The 17,752-nt window shown below is 44.9% G+C and overlaps 1 pseudogene; it reads right to left on the reverse strand.

The window, feature by feature from the left end:
* Positions 1-9,507: 9,507 nt before the first annotated feature.
* LOC126485810 (5S ribosomal RNA) lies at positions 9,508-9,625 on the reverse strand (annotated as a pseudogene).
* Positions 9,626-17,752: the final 8,127 nt, after the last annotated feature.

Genomic DNA, 17,752 nt, shown 5'->3' on the forward strand with positions numbered 1-17,752 from the left:
TCTAAAGGTGGCATGAAAGGGAAGCAGTGGTTGGGAAGGGAGTGAGACAGAGTTGTAGCCTCTCCCCGATGTTATTCAATCTGTATATTGAGCAAGCAGTAAAGGAAACAAAAGAAAAATTCCGAGTAGGTATTAAATTCCATGGAAAAGAAATAAAAACTTTGAGGTTCGCCGATGACATTGTAGTTCTGTCAGAGACAGCAAAGGACCTGGAAGGGCAGTTGAACGGAATGGACAGAATATATGATGAACATCAACAAAAGCAAAACGAGGATAATGGAATGTAGTCGCATTAAGTCGGGTGATGGTAAGGGAATTAGATTAGGAAATGAGACACTTAAAGTAGTAAAGGAGTTTTGCTATTTGGGGAGCAAAATAACTGATGATGGTCGAAGTAGAGAAGATATAAAATGTAGACTGGCAATGGCAAGGATAGCGTTTCTGAAGAAGAGAAATTTGTTAACATCGAGTATAGATTTAAGTGTCAGGAAGTCGTTTCTGAAAGTATTCGTATGGAGTGTAGCCATGTATGGAAGTGAAACATGGACGATAAATAGTTCCGACCGGATGAGAATAGAAGCTTTCGAAATGTGGTGCTACAGAAGAATGCTGAAGATTAGATGGGTAGATCACATAACTAATGAGGAGGTATTGAATAGAATTGGGGAGAAGATGAGTTTGTGGCACAACTTGACGAGGAGAAGGGACCGGTTGGTAGGACATGTTCTGAGGCATCAAGGGATCACAAATTTAGCATTGGAGGACAGCGTGGAGGGTAAAAATCGTAGAGGGAGACCAAGAGATGAATACACTAAGAAGATTCAGAAGGATGTAGGTTGCAGTAGGTACTGGGAGATGAAGAAACTTGCACAGGGTAGAGTAGCATGGAGAGCTGCATCAAACCAGTCTCAGGACTGAAGACCACAACAACAAGTTCTAGGGAATTGATGACCTCAGCTGTTAAGTCCCATACGCTCAGAGCCATTTGAACCATTTTTGAAAACGACGGACGTGTGCGTGATCTTGCGAAGTTATTTCTCCAGGACAAACTGTCAACGAACTGTTTTACAAGGATGTCCTTGAAAGGCTCAGGTCAAGGGTGAATCAAGTGACACAAAACATTGCAGACAAATGGCTGTTGCATCAAGACAACGTCCCATGTCACACTGCTGTTTCCGCCACCGACTTTTTTAATCTCGAAATGCATTCCTCTCATTTCAAAGTCCCTCTATTCTTCCGAACTGAGTGCTCTTTTCTTTTTTCTTCTCTCTAAATTGAAAAAAGTCTTAAAACTACGTCCTTTTGGGACTCTGGAAAACATTCAAACGAAGGTGACCGACATGTTAAAGGAATGGTCCTGCGAGCTGAAGCCTTTCAGCACTGCAGTCACGACTGGGAATAACGACTCCACCGGTGTATATCTGCCGAAGGGAACTACTTTGAAGCGAACAATACTGTTGTTTGAAAAAAATAAAAGCTGTGTTAGGTAAAAAATCTGTCTCTTTACTGTCCTCACACACCTCGTATATGCCTCAATATGAGCCCTAATTCCTCGTATATTATTTTCGTAGACAGTACGCGAAATGTAAGCTGCCGGCAGTGAGATCCTTTGCAGTCAGCTTCAAATGTAGGTTCTCCTAATTTTCTCAGTAGTGTTCCTCGATAACAAAGTCGGTTTCCCTCCAGGGACTCGCATTTGAGTTCCCGAAGTACCTCCGTAACACTTGCCTGTTCATCTAACCTACCGGAAACAAATCTAGCAGTCGACCTCTGAATTGCTTCGAAGTCTTCCTGTCGGTCGCAAATAAGACAAACTCTTTGGAGAGTCTCTTAACTGAAAGGAAGGACCCAGATGCGTGGCACCCACTAGCGCCACCTAGGGTGTATGAAATTCCATGTAGTTCTGGGCCAGTATATATTGGAACCACAGAAGAAACATCCGCCTGGGACATACTGCAAAATCAGCTGTAGTAGAATCTCTTTTCTGAGGTAAAAACCTCGATGTAAATTTGAGACGAGCGTTGTACCAAAAACAATGCATTGTCATGCACGGATGTGGAGAGAGACAGTAGAGATCCAAAAACACTCATACCTGTAATAACTTTTGTAGAATAGAAGGAAGTATTAAGTTAGATAAAATATGCATTTCGACTTTGCGCTAACAAAATGACAGTCGATTATTTTTAATTGAGAGCGATGGTCGCATGCAGAGATAATCAGTCGGTATCACGTGACGAGTAATGTCCACAGCTGTATAAATGCGGGGAGGGGGCAGGCTCGAGCCATTGTTGCTGTTGTCGGTTTACCTCCAAAGATCGTTCGCGTAACGAAACATCATCGACCACTGTCTCTCATCCCGGAAGTTTTGACTCAAGGAAAAACGAGAATGTTTTCAAAACTACCTGGCAGGTTAAAACTGAATGTCGGGCCGAGACTCGAACTCGTGACCTTTGCCTTCCGCGGGAACGTGCTTTGTCGACTAAAAGACCCAAGTATGACTCAAGACCCGTGAGGTACTGTCGTTAGTCGCGCATGAGAAGCTCGTAGAGCACTTGCCCGCGAATGTAAAAGGTCCCGAATTCGAGTCTCGGCCCGACACACAATTTCACTCTCCAAGAAAGTTTCATACCGGCCCACAATGCGCTGCGTGGTGAATATTTAATACTGAAAACACAGTTTACAACCACACAAAGGTAATGATTCTACAGAAATTGTGCTACAGCTAATAGTTGAAGTCTGCCAAACCGACGAAAGCATCAATCCACGTAGCTCCTGGAAGAATCTACAATCGTGCTAAACTTTTGTGCAATAAAATATCCTCCACCAGCAAGCATTACCTAAGAATCCATAGAACACGAAAACCAAGGCCTTCCAGAGACATCACGCGGCTTCAGTAACACCCCCCCCCCCCCTACCTCAGACAATTTAGAAGAAGAAATAGAATTAGGACAACCTAATTCAAGACAAAAACAGAATTGAATAAAAAGTACGTTAGAGTATGACGTGATTGTAATTGAGGTGTTATGGAGATCTGTCTTTGTTCTTGGACGAATACCGGGATCATTTTTATGCTCCCACGCATATATAAAAATATTAATAGAAAACCATAAAGAAAAAACTCAACTCATAAGAAGGAGGCTCCTATACAACTATCGAACAAACAGGACACAAATGCATTACCTAAGGCAGAATAAGGCAAGAAGCAATCCTATGCTCGCTATGGCGGTAAAGGGGAAAACCCTCGACCTGCCGTGGCGAACAGTAAGAACTCTCTCGAAAGAATTCCTTTTCCTGTGTAAAGCTGTTGTACACTATTTTAAATACACAGTTTCTTTCATTTGTAGTCGGCTATTGCCATCCCCTCGAACATTATCAAGCGACATCGCATGACACATCATCGTTTGTATGCTTTGACCTCATTAGATTTCATGACGTTGAGCACGCCGTGTTGGAGTGTGGCTGCAGAATTCTAACTCTGTACCTATACGTGCGCAGGCAGAAGTTTTTAGTTCCTTTCGCTGCTCCTCCTTTCGCCACTAGCTTTAGTGCAGCGCGCACTTCACGCGCTCTCCCCCCTTTTTCTGCAACTCTCTCTTGCGAAGTTAAAACTCATTATCGAAGATTTAGTTGGCTTTTACGAGGTATTAAAAAGATGTATAAATTTCTTTATTGCTGCTACCAAATTTTCTATCCAGTGAGCTTGCATTAAAGCTGTTGTTAATGATTTATAGTTCACGGAATGCGTTTTAAAGACCGCAAAACATAAGGGCCTCACATCCACTGCTCGTGATAAATCTCCGGCGTCGGACATTTCTCGGGAAAAAGTCAGTGTGATTTTTCAGAAAGATAACTCAATAATTCAGTGCACTCAGATTTTTCCCTATATTCGTTTCTTCCACAGCTCGCAGCAGAGATACTTCAAAGTCCGGGAAATTGGTAAATACTGCAGTCCACGTCATAGTACATTCTTTTCGGTTCTTGCTTAATTTAACCTTTTTGCATAAAACGATGTTTATTACTATAGTCGTTTATGCCGTACTGGATCTCGGGACGCCCAACAAAAAGCATTTCAGAAACATCTCTAAACCTGTCTTTGTGCCCGTATCATTCTCATTTTGTCGAAACGAGCTCTTTTATTGTCCCCACACCAACCTATTTCAGCAAGAATCAGCTGTGAATTTTATGCCCAAAAATTTTCTGTCTCTTATTTTACGTTTTGCTATCTCTGACTGTTTCTGTATTCTTATATTGCTGCGACCATTATATTGTCTCGGTTTATCTTCTCTGGAGTCTTAATACAATTCCACAACCTTCTTAGTCAACCTGGTTCATTCTTTTCTTTTAATATGCCTATATAATTTTAGCTTTAGTATTTTTCATATCAGAATAAATCAAGATGACATGGTTTTCAGTTTCCTTATCTGTTCTTTGTGTATAAGTTCAGTGGTCAATATAGTGTGGAGAAATGAGTTACTATGCTGAGTTTTAATAGTGATGAGAAGGAAGACATTGGTATTGGTTAGCCGTATGCCTCAGGCGATAGGAAGACGGTTAGCCTGTAGAAGGGAATTTGTGGGTGCATGAGAAATACTCACCAGGGTCACAAAGGCTTAGAATTTTCCCAGTAGGATGTGAACAAGCTTGGCTTGGCACGTAAGAACTGAGCGAAAGGGAAGACTGTTCAATAAATGTGCGAATGGACTTCAAAATGTTAGCTATACATGTCATCTCACGATATGACCATTGCGCAACGAGAGAGGTGCATTGTCTGAAGAGAGTACACTACCCGAGCGAAAGAATTGGGAAACCTCTATCTACTGCGTAACTGACAACCTGATGTCACCAGAGGCCGGCCGGCCAGTTTAAAAGGAGAAAGAGGGTGCGTTGTCGGTAGAGAAGCAGTTGGAACAGTTGGGAGACCATGACGTTTGTACTAGCATGACAGTGCACACCGTCATAGATAGTAGTCTGTGGAAAAAAATTCCTGAAATGGACTGGCGTGCGGAGAGTCCCGAACCCAACCCATGGAACACCTTTGGAATGACTTAGAATGTTGAATTCGCTCCAGAACCCAGTGTCCAGTATCACTACGTTATTTGGTTAGGCTCGGATGCCATTGCTCCACAGACATTCAGACGCCTCATTGAAAGTGTACTCAGTTGAGTTCAAGGCATCACAAAGGAGAAGGACGTTCACACTTCGTATTAATGGAGGGGGAGGAGATTGGAGTTTAGCGTCCCGTCGACAACTACGTCGTTAGAGATGCAGCACAAGGTCGAATTGGGGACGAATGGGGAAGGAAATCGGCAGTTCCGGTTCAGAGGAACCATCCCAGAATTTTCCTTATCACACAAAATATAAATAACGATGGCTGGACATGGGTTTGAGCCATCGTCTTCCCGAATGCGAGTCCAGTGTGCTAACCACTGCGCCACCCCACTCGGTTCATACTGATGTCCACTAATAGCTGTCCAGAAACTTTTGATCAGATCGAGTACATTTTCTCGATTTCCTGCAGAGACAGCTCTACTGTGATACTGTTAACAAGTACAGGGCGAAAGTTATAGAACTATATGAAAAAAACATAAATCACTTATAAACTACGGCGTGCACACAGTTTACTAAACATGTAAACGTCACTACAGATATTCAGTGTGTCTAAATGTCGATGCCGGCCGCTGTGGCCGAGCGGTTCTAGGCCCTTCAGTCCGGAACCGCGCTGCTGCTACGGTCGCAGTTTTGAATCCTGCCTTGGGCGTGGATGTGTGTGATGTCCTGACCGATCGGTTCTAGGCGCTACAGTCTGGAACCGCGCCACCGCTACGGTCGCAGGTTCGAATCCTACCTCGGGCATGGATGTGTGTGATGTCCTTACGTCAGTTAGGTTTAAGTAGTTCTAAGTTCTAGGGGACTGATGGCCTCAGATGTTAAGTCCCATAATGCTTAGAGCCATTTTTTCGAAATGTCGATGCTGTCGATGACCTCATGAATGGCTGTTGCCAGCTCATCAATGGTCTTTTGGTTATTTCCGTACACCATCTCTTTACTATAGTAAAACAAAGAGGAGTTGCACGTGTGCAGATCGAAGAATATGGCGGCCAATCGAGGCCTATTCCAGTGGCCTCTGAGTACGTCAGACCCAGGATGCTTTCCAGACGCCGACATTGTCATAAGAGCGGCGGCGACACGCCCGCACGGGCTTGAAGGAGCGGCTGGGCTAGAGATTCCGTTACTTTGCAGAAACACTTTCTGGCGGGCTACCAGTGAGGCGTGGGAATGACTTGTGTTCCCAGGCAGTCTTGGCGGGCAAATTCCCGCGTTTTCTGCAAAATCATAACTGTGATTGGGTTGCGCAGGGCATAGCTCCGTGACGTACCAAAATCGGCGCAGAAATTGGCGCCAAGAATCTCCATTGGTGGACTAGTAGTGCTTCGGCAATAGAGTGGCATTTTCCGCCGGTTTTCGAGTTGCTGATTAGAACGTTTCAGCACGGCCACTGTCGTGGGGGCGGGAATGTTCTGTGTTCGGCTTGTACAGGTGCTCTTGAGAGGGTCGGCTCTCGCCTTTCGGTCGGAGTAGGTTACAAGACTGAGCTCTCGCTGCTCTGGACAGCCTGCCTTCCGTTGGCTGTCTAATATACTTTTATTTAATTGTAACTGTTTGACGAAGTTGCTGAAGTTTCGACTTCAACGTAACTTTCCGAGTACAGTTGGCAATTGAGCGTTCTGCGTACAAGCGGCCAATGTTGTCTGTCTTGAGCAGTTTTGGCTAAAGTTGACTGTATCGAAGTTACTGTGTGACTTCGCTTGTTAAAATCAATCACTGTACCGTCAGTGATTGTGTGGCGAGCCTTCTTCGTCTCCCTCAGAGGCGCATTTGTATTGATAGGAAGTCTTTCGTCTGGAACAACCAGACCAGGATAATTTGTTTCGAGCTATACTCGCGACATTATCATCACCACGACGGGACGTCGAAGCAACCAGCCATCGCCTCCAGTACGCCAGATCGTGTCCTTGCAGTTAAGAAGACAGGTGGGTAATGTATGTCCGCAGCACCGGCAGGTTAGGGAATTTGCACTGTGATAATCAGAGCTCAGCAGAGCGCGCCTGTTCGCCTTTTTCTAACTTTGTTCTGTCTTGGGTGTTCATTGTCTTAGTTCTCACTACTGTAGCAGCAATTAACGTTGGGTTGGCTATGTGTTTCTCTTAAGATTTGAGTGGCAAGGAATTGGCTCCACATACCACTTCGTCATAAATGTCGCAATCTAGTTTAGTGACAATTTCACCTTCACAACATTTACTTGAGTACCCAATTTGATGTATTGTAAATGTTTCATGTGTTTTGTTTATTATTTTGAGTTTAGTCATAATAAATCAAATTGTTATTTTGGACAGAACTTTCATTCTGTTAATCGGTAGAGCAACCCTTTCATTTCTCACTACGTTAATGGAACTTTCTTTTATTTAACTTATTTATCAAATTAAATCATTGCAGGCGCCAAACTATTTTCTACTCTACTTGCAGGGTCGATTACAGTCAGTTCGCGTTTCTTTTTAATCCATGTGCAACAGCAAAAGTCGGAGTTAGAATAAGGGGGGCTTAGAGCATCATTTACATATGAAGCTTCTAGAAGAATTTAGTGTTAAATACATTCTTAGACCCGGCACCTCGCAAGTGACCCAAGAGCGGATTTCTATAGTCGAGAAACTGAATCATAGATGTAGTGGTCCTACCGTTGTTTACAGATACTTGGTGCCTGTCATAAAAAGTAACTTCATGTGTCTGTGTGACACTGAAACGTATTGCAGCATTCAGTAACAGTTACCTGGCCTGCCGTAATAATGTGTAACTCACTTTTTGACGTACGCTCGTATATGTAGGCTACAATCTCCTTTGATGCAAACAAGCAATGAAAACAATCACCTAAGGTGTTTTATACGGAGCTGTCTGACTGGTGAGTTGTCAGGACGTAGTCGAGTGCTACTCACTGACAGGACACGCTTGTGGGGTTGCTAAATTTCAGGCAAAAATCGTTTATTAGCCGTAACTCGTAACTAAACATTTGCGGACCTACGTTTATATGAACTTCCTTCCGAACTTTTACTTGTAGAATAACATTAAAATGTTTGCATATCTTCGTGAATATTTATATACTTAATCGATGCGCTATGCACACAGGATAAGTGGCGTCAGCGTAATCCTGGATGCGGAGCTTGATTCGCAGAGTCGTACGTGTAACACTCTATGCATCAACGATTGTAAATCGTTACGCTATTGGTGGACTCTCAGGCAATTGAGAGTTTCTGTGGAGGACAACAGTTATTATTCACGCCTGGTCCGTGCGCGCAGGGGATGGAGTTTGAAACTAAAGCGAGGGCGAGTTGAAATCCGGCAGATGGCAGTATGAAATCCGCGTGTGAACGCGGCGCCGTGTCGTGTTGTGCCGGGCGCGGGTCGCGGCTTAATCCGCGCGCATGCGCAGCGAGGGCGGCACTTGTCGCGGGCGGACGGGCAGTCTTCAGGGCTGCGGCGCGCTAAGCCGCTAATGGTGCCTTCGTTAAAATGGATGAGACGTGCAGCGCGGGTCTGCCAGCTGAAGCGTGCAGCGTGCTGCGAGGGCGTGTAGCGCGGCCGCGGCGCTGGGGCCTAAGCCGCTGGCCCACCGCTTGCTGCGAGCCAGCACTTGCTGCCACCACCACGCACCTCTCGGGCCGAGGCAGACATCTTTAACTACACGGGTGTCGTGCTGCCGATGGCTGACAGTCCGTGACAGAACGTCGGACACTGCTGCCCTTTAAAATTACAACATACGGAAGAATAGAGAGCAACGAAAGTTTACTTGTTGTGCGTATAACGGATGTTTCAGAGTATTTGCTATGGCCGTATAGGTGTGATAGAGCGCGTAGTGGGGAACACTTTCTCTACGAGATAATATGGTCGCTGACACTTCGAAGCGACGGTAGGTATCGTTCAAGACTGGTTATGCTCCTGAGAGGTGGCATGGTGTAGGAACTCTGTGATGTTAGTGTGCACTGGGTGCTGCCTTTCATCCAGTCATTTGCTCCGTGTAGAAGGCGATAGGCGTAGCAAAACTGAAGTTCCTGATTCTTTTCTAAAATATCTTTCTGCGCTTAGGGACACTCACTTCTATGGTTTTCTTGCTGAAAATCACTCGATCAGTTTACTGGGCTAGGTAGTACCCTGCATACCTGGCTTTTACGGCGTTCTAGTTCAGCGAAATTTCGTCTTCCGAGCACCGACGATTACTATAGCTTAGCTAGTATAGCAGGGAGTCATAACTCCTCCCGAACAGGCCATCAAGACCCAAAGGTACCGACCGGCTGCCGTATCATCCTGAGCCCATAGGCGTCACTGGACGCGGATATGGAGGGGCAAGTGGTCAGCACACCGCTCTCCCGGTCGTCTGTGAGTTTTCGAGACCGGAGCCGCTACTTCTCAATCAAGTAGCTGCTCAGTTTGCCTCACAAGGGCTGAGTGCACCCCGATTGCCAACAGTGCTCGGCGAACCAGATGGTTACCCATCCAACTGTTAGCCCAGCCCGTGAGCGCTTAACTTCGGTGATCTGACGGGAACCGGTGTTACCACTGCGGCAAGGCCGTTGGCTAGCAGGGAATCTCCTTCAAACATTTTGTCTCTATAAAAGTTGTCCAGTCCCATTAATGTGACCACCACCTATGTTCGATATCAATGTCCAAAAACCACCCAGGAGACGGCAGGTGGCAGCAGTATCAGTGTATGTTACATAAAGCGTCTTGGTTGAGGGGAGGAGGGGGCGGGGGAGAGGCGGAAAACACTACGGTCTTAGTTATTTTGTAATGCGGAAACGGAGAGATTTGTCTAACGTCCAAACGGGACATGATCATTCCCTTTCAGGCTAAGGGTGGAAGCATTTCCAATATGGCTCAGTCTGTAAACTGTTCGTGTACCGCTGTAAACTTTACCGTGCATGGCGAAACGGCGATATCCAAAACCGGCTCCGAGGCAACTGTGGTGTATCACTGGCCGTAGATGACAGGGGTGAACGTCGTCTGTGGAGATGTGTAAAGGCGAACAGATGGGCACCTGCAGAGCAGCTGGCCGCCCAGATGCAACCATCGTCCAGCGGACGTCGCTGCGGCCCTCCGCGGCAGCCTGGAGTTTCGTGCACTCGTACTGACTGCTGTTCATCGTCACGCTCGTACCGCAACCCGTCGTTCACTGAGTGGCCAAAGGTGGCCTTTTGAGATGACAGATAGCCGTTGGCTTGTACGGAGTGAATTGTTTGAAAGCTAACACCCTTCAACAATCGTCGAAATGATGCAGGCCGGATGACGGAGCGTTGCTGTCTGGGGAATGTTTTCGTCGCGTTCCAACGGCGATATCCTCGTTTTGGAATGCACAATGGATCAACACAAGTATGCATCTGTCCTTGGGGACCATGTCCACCCTTACATGAAGTCTGTTTTTCCTCGGCACGACGACATCTACCAGCAGGACAACAGAACGTGTCACACAGCTCGCAGTGTATGTGCCTGGTTCAAAAACCACCAGGATGAATCGTAGTCTCCTGGCCAGCAAACTCCCCTGATTGTAACCCAATCGAGAATCTGAGAGACCACCTCGATCGGGCTGTTCGCGATGGATCCTCAGCCGAGAACCATAGCGCATCTGGCCACTGCACTGGAGTAGGCATGGCTTCACATCCCTGTCTGTGTTTTCCAGAATATCAGTGACTTTTTTCCTGCATGTCTCGCAGCGGTCTGCACCGCAAAAGTGGTTATTCATGCCGTTGAAGACGGCCGCATTAAATGTGACTGGGAAATGAACTTGCAGATGCGGCTGCCAAGGAGGCTTGCTCCATCACACCTCCTGCTCGCTGTTCCGTCCCCCTGCAGGCCATTACGTCTTTCGTGACTCGGAAGGTCATGCGTTGGTGGGAGGCTCAGTGGCTGGACGTGAGGGATAATAAGTTGCGAGCGGTGAAGGATTCTGTCCGATCGTGGCTCACCTCCTTCCGACAACGCCGCGCTGAGGAAGTAGCCCTTACACGGCTTAGAATAGGACATTGTCCTTTGACACATGGTTTTCTGTTACGTCGTGAGGAGCCACCAACGTGTCAGACATGTGGGAGACAGTTGTCGATACGGCATATTTTAACTGAGTGTGTTTTATATGCGGGTTTGAGGGAAGATTTCCGTTTCCCACCAGACCTACCCTCTCTTTTAACTAATAATGAGGCGAGTGTCGCTAGAGTTTTACGTTTTTGTGTGATGTCTGGCCTTCTTCCCAAAATATTGGGATTGAAGTCTTAATGTGCTGTCCAGTGGTTTGGTCACCCATTATTTTTAAGTGGTCACTCAGCCACCGTTACTTCCTTTTCCCTGTTTGTACTGCTCTTTTATTTTTAGTTTTATCTCCCTGTTTTGATGTGCTGTGTCCAATCTTGCAATTTGAACAATACCACTTCTCTCACGATTCGGCTCTGAATTGAACTTTTGGGAACGGGCGCTGATAACCTCGCTGTTGTGCGCCCTAAAACACTAATCATCATCATCATCATCATCTGAATAGCGCATCATCTGATTGTCTCAAAGACTTTGAAACACTCCATATATTACTAAATGACTGAAACAGTCATCCGGTCTTCAAATCACAGTTTCGCTTTGCTGATCCAACAGATTCCAGTGGCAATAACAATATTTGATTTTCAGTACTTCATACAGTTATTGACCTAATTTAAAAATTTAAAATGGTGTCATAATCTAATTATTAAGAGCCGTTGAACATTTTAGCACAATAAGCTTCGTATTAAAGACAGGGGCTGTTTATGTATCTCGAGGCACTGTAGCTCAAGGCGGGCAGATTCTCCAGACCATATGTATTTAGTGTTTAAGAATGAGAGAATTAACCAACTACCAATAAACTTCACACTTAATTTCAAAATCTTTTTACAACTTTTTCTCGCTGAATCTATGAAACAGTGCATAACAGTTCTTAAGTAAAACTAATGGCTTTATTCTGGGGCCAATATCAAGATATGAATTAACTGCACTGCTACTGAATACATAGTCTGTAGTATAAATTTATTATTCTTGGTTTATGTAACCAAGTAAGTGTCTTTTAATTATTTGTTGCACAGCGGGTTTCTTCATTAAAATCAGGCTGTGTAATAACAGTAAAACAATCTGCGAGGTGAAGTGTTCATTACTGTGTATTGTATCCCACTTTTCTTATATTCAAAGGAGTCTTAATCTCTCTTATGCGCCCGATGTGATGGTTTCTGGAGCGTGCCAATAATGCACTCTGTTTTACCTGTATCTTGTCGACGAATCCTGGTTGGGTGCGTCACTTCCATCATGGTAACGTCACTGTACAGTTTTAGCATGATGTCAGCTAGAAGATGATTATGTTAAATAAGAAGACCCGTTTTTAACTTACGGATTTTTCTTGATCGCTTAAATTCTCGGCACCAGCTGTTAATGTACAGAGCTAGCACCGTCTACACCATACTTGCCGTTTTAGGTAGACATTTCGGTGAACACTGAAATGAACACTCCACTTTCTCTACGATACGCTTCGTGATATTCATCCCTTTTTTGCACAACCCATACAATATTTACAGTCATTAATTTTTGTCTGTTCTCGCTATCTTACGCCTCTCCCACTGGCGCCCCTCTAGTATCGTGTCCTCCATCTGCATGTGACGCTCTGACAACGTGAACACCACGCAAGGGATCATAGTAGCAAACGCGTTTCTCACGTGGTAGTCAGTCGAGCACAAGACCTTTCTGAACGATTCCTTCTTCTACAGTTCTTTTTTAACAAAATAATTACATCCAAGGGGCACTGAGTACGGGGAGCCAATGCAGATATTAATTTACGTGTTAAAAATTACTCAAACATGTGATAATAAAAATGTGAGATAACATATTGTGGTCAACCAAAGTTTGCAGTACCACCTAACTGCTTTGACTGATGATGCAACTTTGTTGTGATGTGAGACGTAACGTTGGCATGGCATATTTGAAAAGCTTCACAGAGCGTGTTGGACTATGCTATGCCACACTCTAGTACGGGATGTTAATGTTACTAAATTGTTTGTGACCGATGTTAGTAATGTATCTAGGCCGAGCGCCTGCGACGCCGGCTATCAGCTGAAAAGATTTGTAAAGCGGGACCCGGACCTAGTAGGGGTCAGCTTCACCGATCTTCCTGTACATGCAGACACACATGGGCAGCCACCAGGCCGCATCACCCACATTGGTAAGGTTAGGTGAGGTTACGTTTTCAATCTTAGGTGTATAAGCGAGTTTTGGCGTAGTCGTCCAGTAAACATAGTTTTGGCTATATAGGTCAAGCGATGTGCTAGATATCGGATCTGTATCGTGGATTTCATTTTTCGTTAGTGAATTGAAATTTCTAATACCAATATTTTAGGTACTTTTACTGAGGTTTTATTGACTGTTGATGATATCGTTTGCTTGAATTTTGCGTAAAGTATCTGTTTTGTTATGTCTTCTTTATTAAGATTGTTGTATATTTAGTTTTTCCCCGTCCAAAACCCCCAATTCCCGCAGATACCTCGTTAGTTGCATGTTATTTCTACAACTAATAATGTTTTTGTATTATTCTATCTGTTCGCGTGTGTAAAGTGTAACATCACCGTCGCCATATTGTATGAGGCTAGGACAGGAGTGACCGCTATCTTGATGACGTCTGGGTCAAGTCAACTGATGGAACCAAAATCTTCGGTAATCCATAAATTTGTCTTCTTCATAGGGTGAAATGGTGTTAGTGATAATTTCTGTTATTTTCCAACATTCGTGATTTCTTAAAAGCTGATATAATAGTTGCTGGGTCTTTATTGGTTTCCTAAATCCATAATAGGCACAACAGTTGAAGGTAATGTGGTAGAGTTCCCTTAAGGCGATACTGACAGGTGTTATTGTTTCTCCTGTTGAAACTGTACAGGTATACTGTCCATGGAACGAACCCCGTTAGGTAACGTGCGCTGCCCTAACTGGGGTTTGCATGGCCACAGGATGTACCGGAAAAGTTGGGACTCCTCGGCCCGTATCACTGTTGTCCCATCCTGAAGACATGGTCACGTTATAGGCTATACGGAAATCCCAGTGACGCTACTGGTACACAGCTACTGCGCGAGGTTGTCTAGTCGGGGAAGTACAAGGCCCAAGAAAGGGCTGGACATCACTTGTGACGAAAATATATGTTTTGAAATTTTGTGCTTAAAGAAACAATCAAACCAGTTAAGAAAAATCTACTTGTAAGCTTCCAACAGCAAATTGATAAAGAAAAACACGTCAAGAACAACAACAAGAAGTCAAGAGAATTTCATAGATATGTACTTTCCCAACATACGCTGCAGTGTTTACTTTGCATGCAAGTAAGACTTCAATGCACTGTCATACTGACCAACATTGTACTGTTAAGAACTTATGAAGCCCAAAATGTTGTACATTATTACAAAAATCTACGATCAAAGACAAAAGATTAAATTTTGCTCTTAACTATCCCAGTTGTAGAAGTCAATACTTTCAACAACATATATGACAGGAGTGAGGAAATTTGTTGCAGTTGCTTGAGAATTAACTGGTTATCACTATATTTCAATTAATATAATGAGACGTCATGTAATTACTATGACACCAAAAAAATTGTAGTAGACAAAAGAATGATGAAAAAAATTTATGCAATACCTACGCTTCAACTCGACAGCCAAACAAGAGGAATTTGTATGACAAACCATTTAACAATTCAGCTCATCGTATTTTCTGAGAGCCAATTTGCTAATTTACAATTTACTTCGTATCACAGAACGTTCGATAACATGAAATGAAAATTCACTAAGACAATGAACTTCAGAACTTCAAATTTACATTCACTTCCCCAAAATGACACACACACACACACACACACACACACACACACACACACACACACACACACACACGACACTCATACACACCAACATAATTATTTAAAAATACATAATTAAAAAAGAAAGCCGAGACAGTTACGATGTTGCGCCAAAAGAATTTTTTTTTAATCGGCGTATGTCACATACAAACATCTCCCAAGTAATTGATATACTTCGGCGCATGTCGCTAGTAACTGTTGATGTTACCGGGAAAGATCTTTAAGTTCAAGAAATAATTAAATCATAAATGATTCCTCAATCACAAACTGAACGCAATATGGCTAGAACATAATTACACATCCACATATCAATAAATCGGAAGAAACCATGCCCTGCAGTATTAATAGCAAAGAACAATCAGGCCTTATTACTGAACACACACCAAAATCTCAACAAGGAGATAAGAACAATAGCCTGCCAACCGCAATTCAATTTCAAAACAACTCCAGATGGCGAAGCGGTAGCACGGGGCAGGCACGCTAAACCGAAAATCAACAAGACTGGAAGGGATGCATACTGTTGGCAAACGAACTTCGATTACATTAGCGGACTGTACCTCAAATACCAAACAACTGGCACGAATCATTTTCTCCCAAAATGAACACGTTAACTAACAAGCATCAATGCCATTCATAACAATAAATGAAATATCTTAAACCGAAGTACACGGAGCTATCATATATAAGAAGGCAAAAACACAGTATTTCCTAGGTACAGAAAATCACAAATTTACTGGTGGTACAATAAGCAGTTGGTAAAAATACGTGCAGAGCTCTTGAACTCGCACTCAAGTATGCACGACAGGGGCTTAAGCAGACAGGAAAATTGAGCCGGTATTTTTAGAGTTCTAGTAGCCGTGAATGTGATTCAAATGGCTCTGAGCACTACGGTCTTAACATCTGAGGTCATCAGTCCCTTAGAACTTAGAACCACTTAAACCTAACTAACCTAAGGACATCACACACATCCATGCTCGAAGCAGGATTCGAACCTGCGTCCGTAGCGGTCGCGCGGTTCCAGACTGAAGCGCCTAGAAACGCTCGGTCGCCCCGTGAAGGTGGCTAAGTCCCACAAGCAGCCGACGGCGCAAAGGAGAAGACAAGACAAAGGAAAACTTTGCGAACCTCACGCTGTCACCGAATTCACTTATCAGAAGTGGGGTACCTCACCATAGTTCTCGGACGCCATGCTTCCGTCTTAACCAAGGCGTCACAACCACGGACTTCCGCAATAGGAGTAACTTCGGCCGCCTCGCGGCCTCCGGAGCCGCAAGGATGAAAACGTATTCTCGGCCACGCGGCCCAAGGGAGGAATAAATTTTTAGGCAACATAGTTGTGTGAAGATAACAGCTATTGGTTTACTTATAATCAATTACTAAAAACGACAGTCACAATTGCATTATTTATTTTGCCGCCAACAGGTTTCAACCGCGATTGGGTCATCTTCAGGGCAATTTACACCATTTGGTTGCTCGCTGGAGTCTGCTGTGCACAGGCAGGGTGACGAATCCAGCGAGCGATCAAATGGTGTAAATTGCCCTGAAGATGACCCCATCCCGGGTTGAGACCGGCTGGCGGCAAAATAAATAATGCGATTGTGACTGTCATTTTCAATAATTGCCCAGAAGGAGTACTTAAGTCCAGACGTCCGATAGAGAAACTGCACGGCTCAAGTCATGACACGCCGTGCCTGAAGAGTCCTTCCTGCGCCGCTGCCTACCGCCGTGTGACTCACCTCACACACTGCCCACTTCTTTACGTCACAACGTCTCGCCCTCCGCTAGAGACAAAGAGGGCATGCGGAAGTAGTACCGCGGCCTGTCGACGCGGTACTTCTCAGCTACGTCGTCCCTCCTGTGGCCTGCAGCTTTTCACGACCGCTGGCCTGCGCTGTGTTTTGACCCCGCGGCCGCGCCCGGTGCGGTGCAGCGGCGCGTTCCATTATCGTGTTGTGGCGCCGCCGCCGGCTTCATTACGCCGGCCGGGCTGACGCTGCTCGAGCGCCGACGCCGGCTGCTTATTGACTCTGCGCGGTCGGCAGCGGCGGCGCGCAACTCGCGCCGAGAGCTAACCAAATAACGCCGTGCCGACGCCGCGGCGCGCCGCTGCCTAACGAAATTCCGCCGTCGCGAGCGGCGAACGCAAATCTTCCGGCGAAAAATTCGCCCCGCGGCCGACGCGACAGCGAAAACCACCTGTTCCGCCGTCAGTAAGTGCCGACAGCGAAATCGTATCAAATTGCCTTCGCATTTTTTTTTTGTTGGTCTATTTGCGTTGTATCTTCTGCTGCGAGGTAGTCAGCCTCTGGAGAGCAGAAGCCTGTGTTCGCGGAAGCGCGCTCCCGGTCTCAAATACTCGTTTTACAAGAAGAATTTTTTCAGAAGACTATAATGCATCCTCTCTGCAGAAGTGCAACTTTCAAGAGATTGCTGAGTCTTTCAGTGTACGTGTGAGTTAAGTCATAAGAACGCAAATAGGTGGATCAAGCTAGTTATATCGTACTCCAGGCCACGGTGCCCAGGTGTATGCTGTGTGCCGTGTACATTGGCTTCCGAGAGGAGCACCGCATTCTTGATTGGTGGGAAAAAAAAACTAGCTTGCGAATTATCGGACCAGATTTGAGACTGGATTCAGGTCTTCCTTGGAGATAGAGCTCGACACGTTAGTCTTACGGGGACGATATCGAGAGATGTAAAGGTAATTGAATGTATTCACTATTATGAATACGTATTATGATCAGCCAGTTGTGACATACGAAAATTTATGCAGGTCGGAGACTCGAAAGCGGATTGCCAGTTTGTCATGGTTGTCAA

Source organism: Schistocerca serialis, chromosome 6, assembly GCF_023864345.2.
Source record: "Schistocerca serialis cubense isolate TAMUIC-IGC-003099 chromosome 6, iqSchSeri2.2, whole genome shotgun sequence".
Classification (NCBI taxonomy): Eukaryota; Metazoa; Arthropoda; class Insecta; order Orthoptera; family Acrididae; genus Schistocerca; species Schistocerca serialis.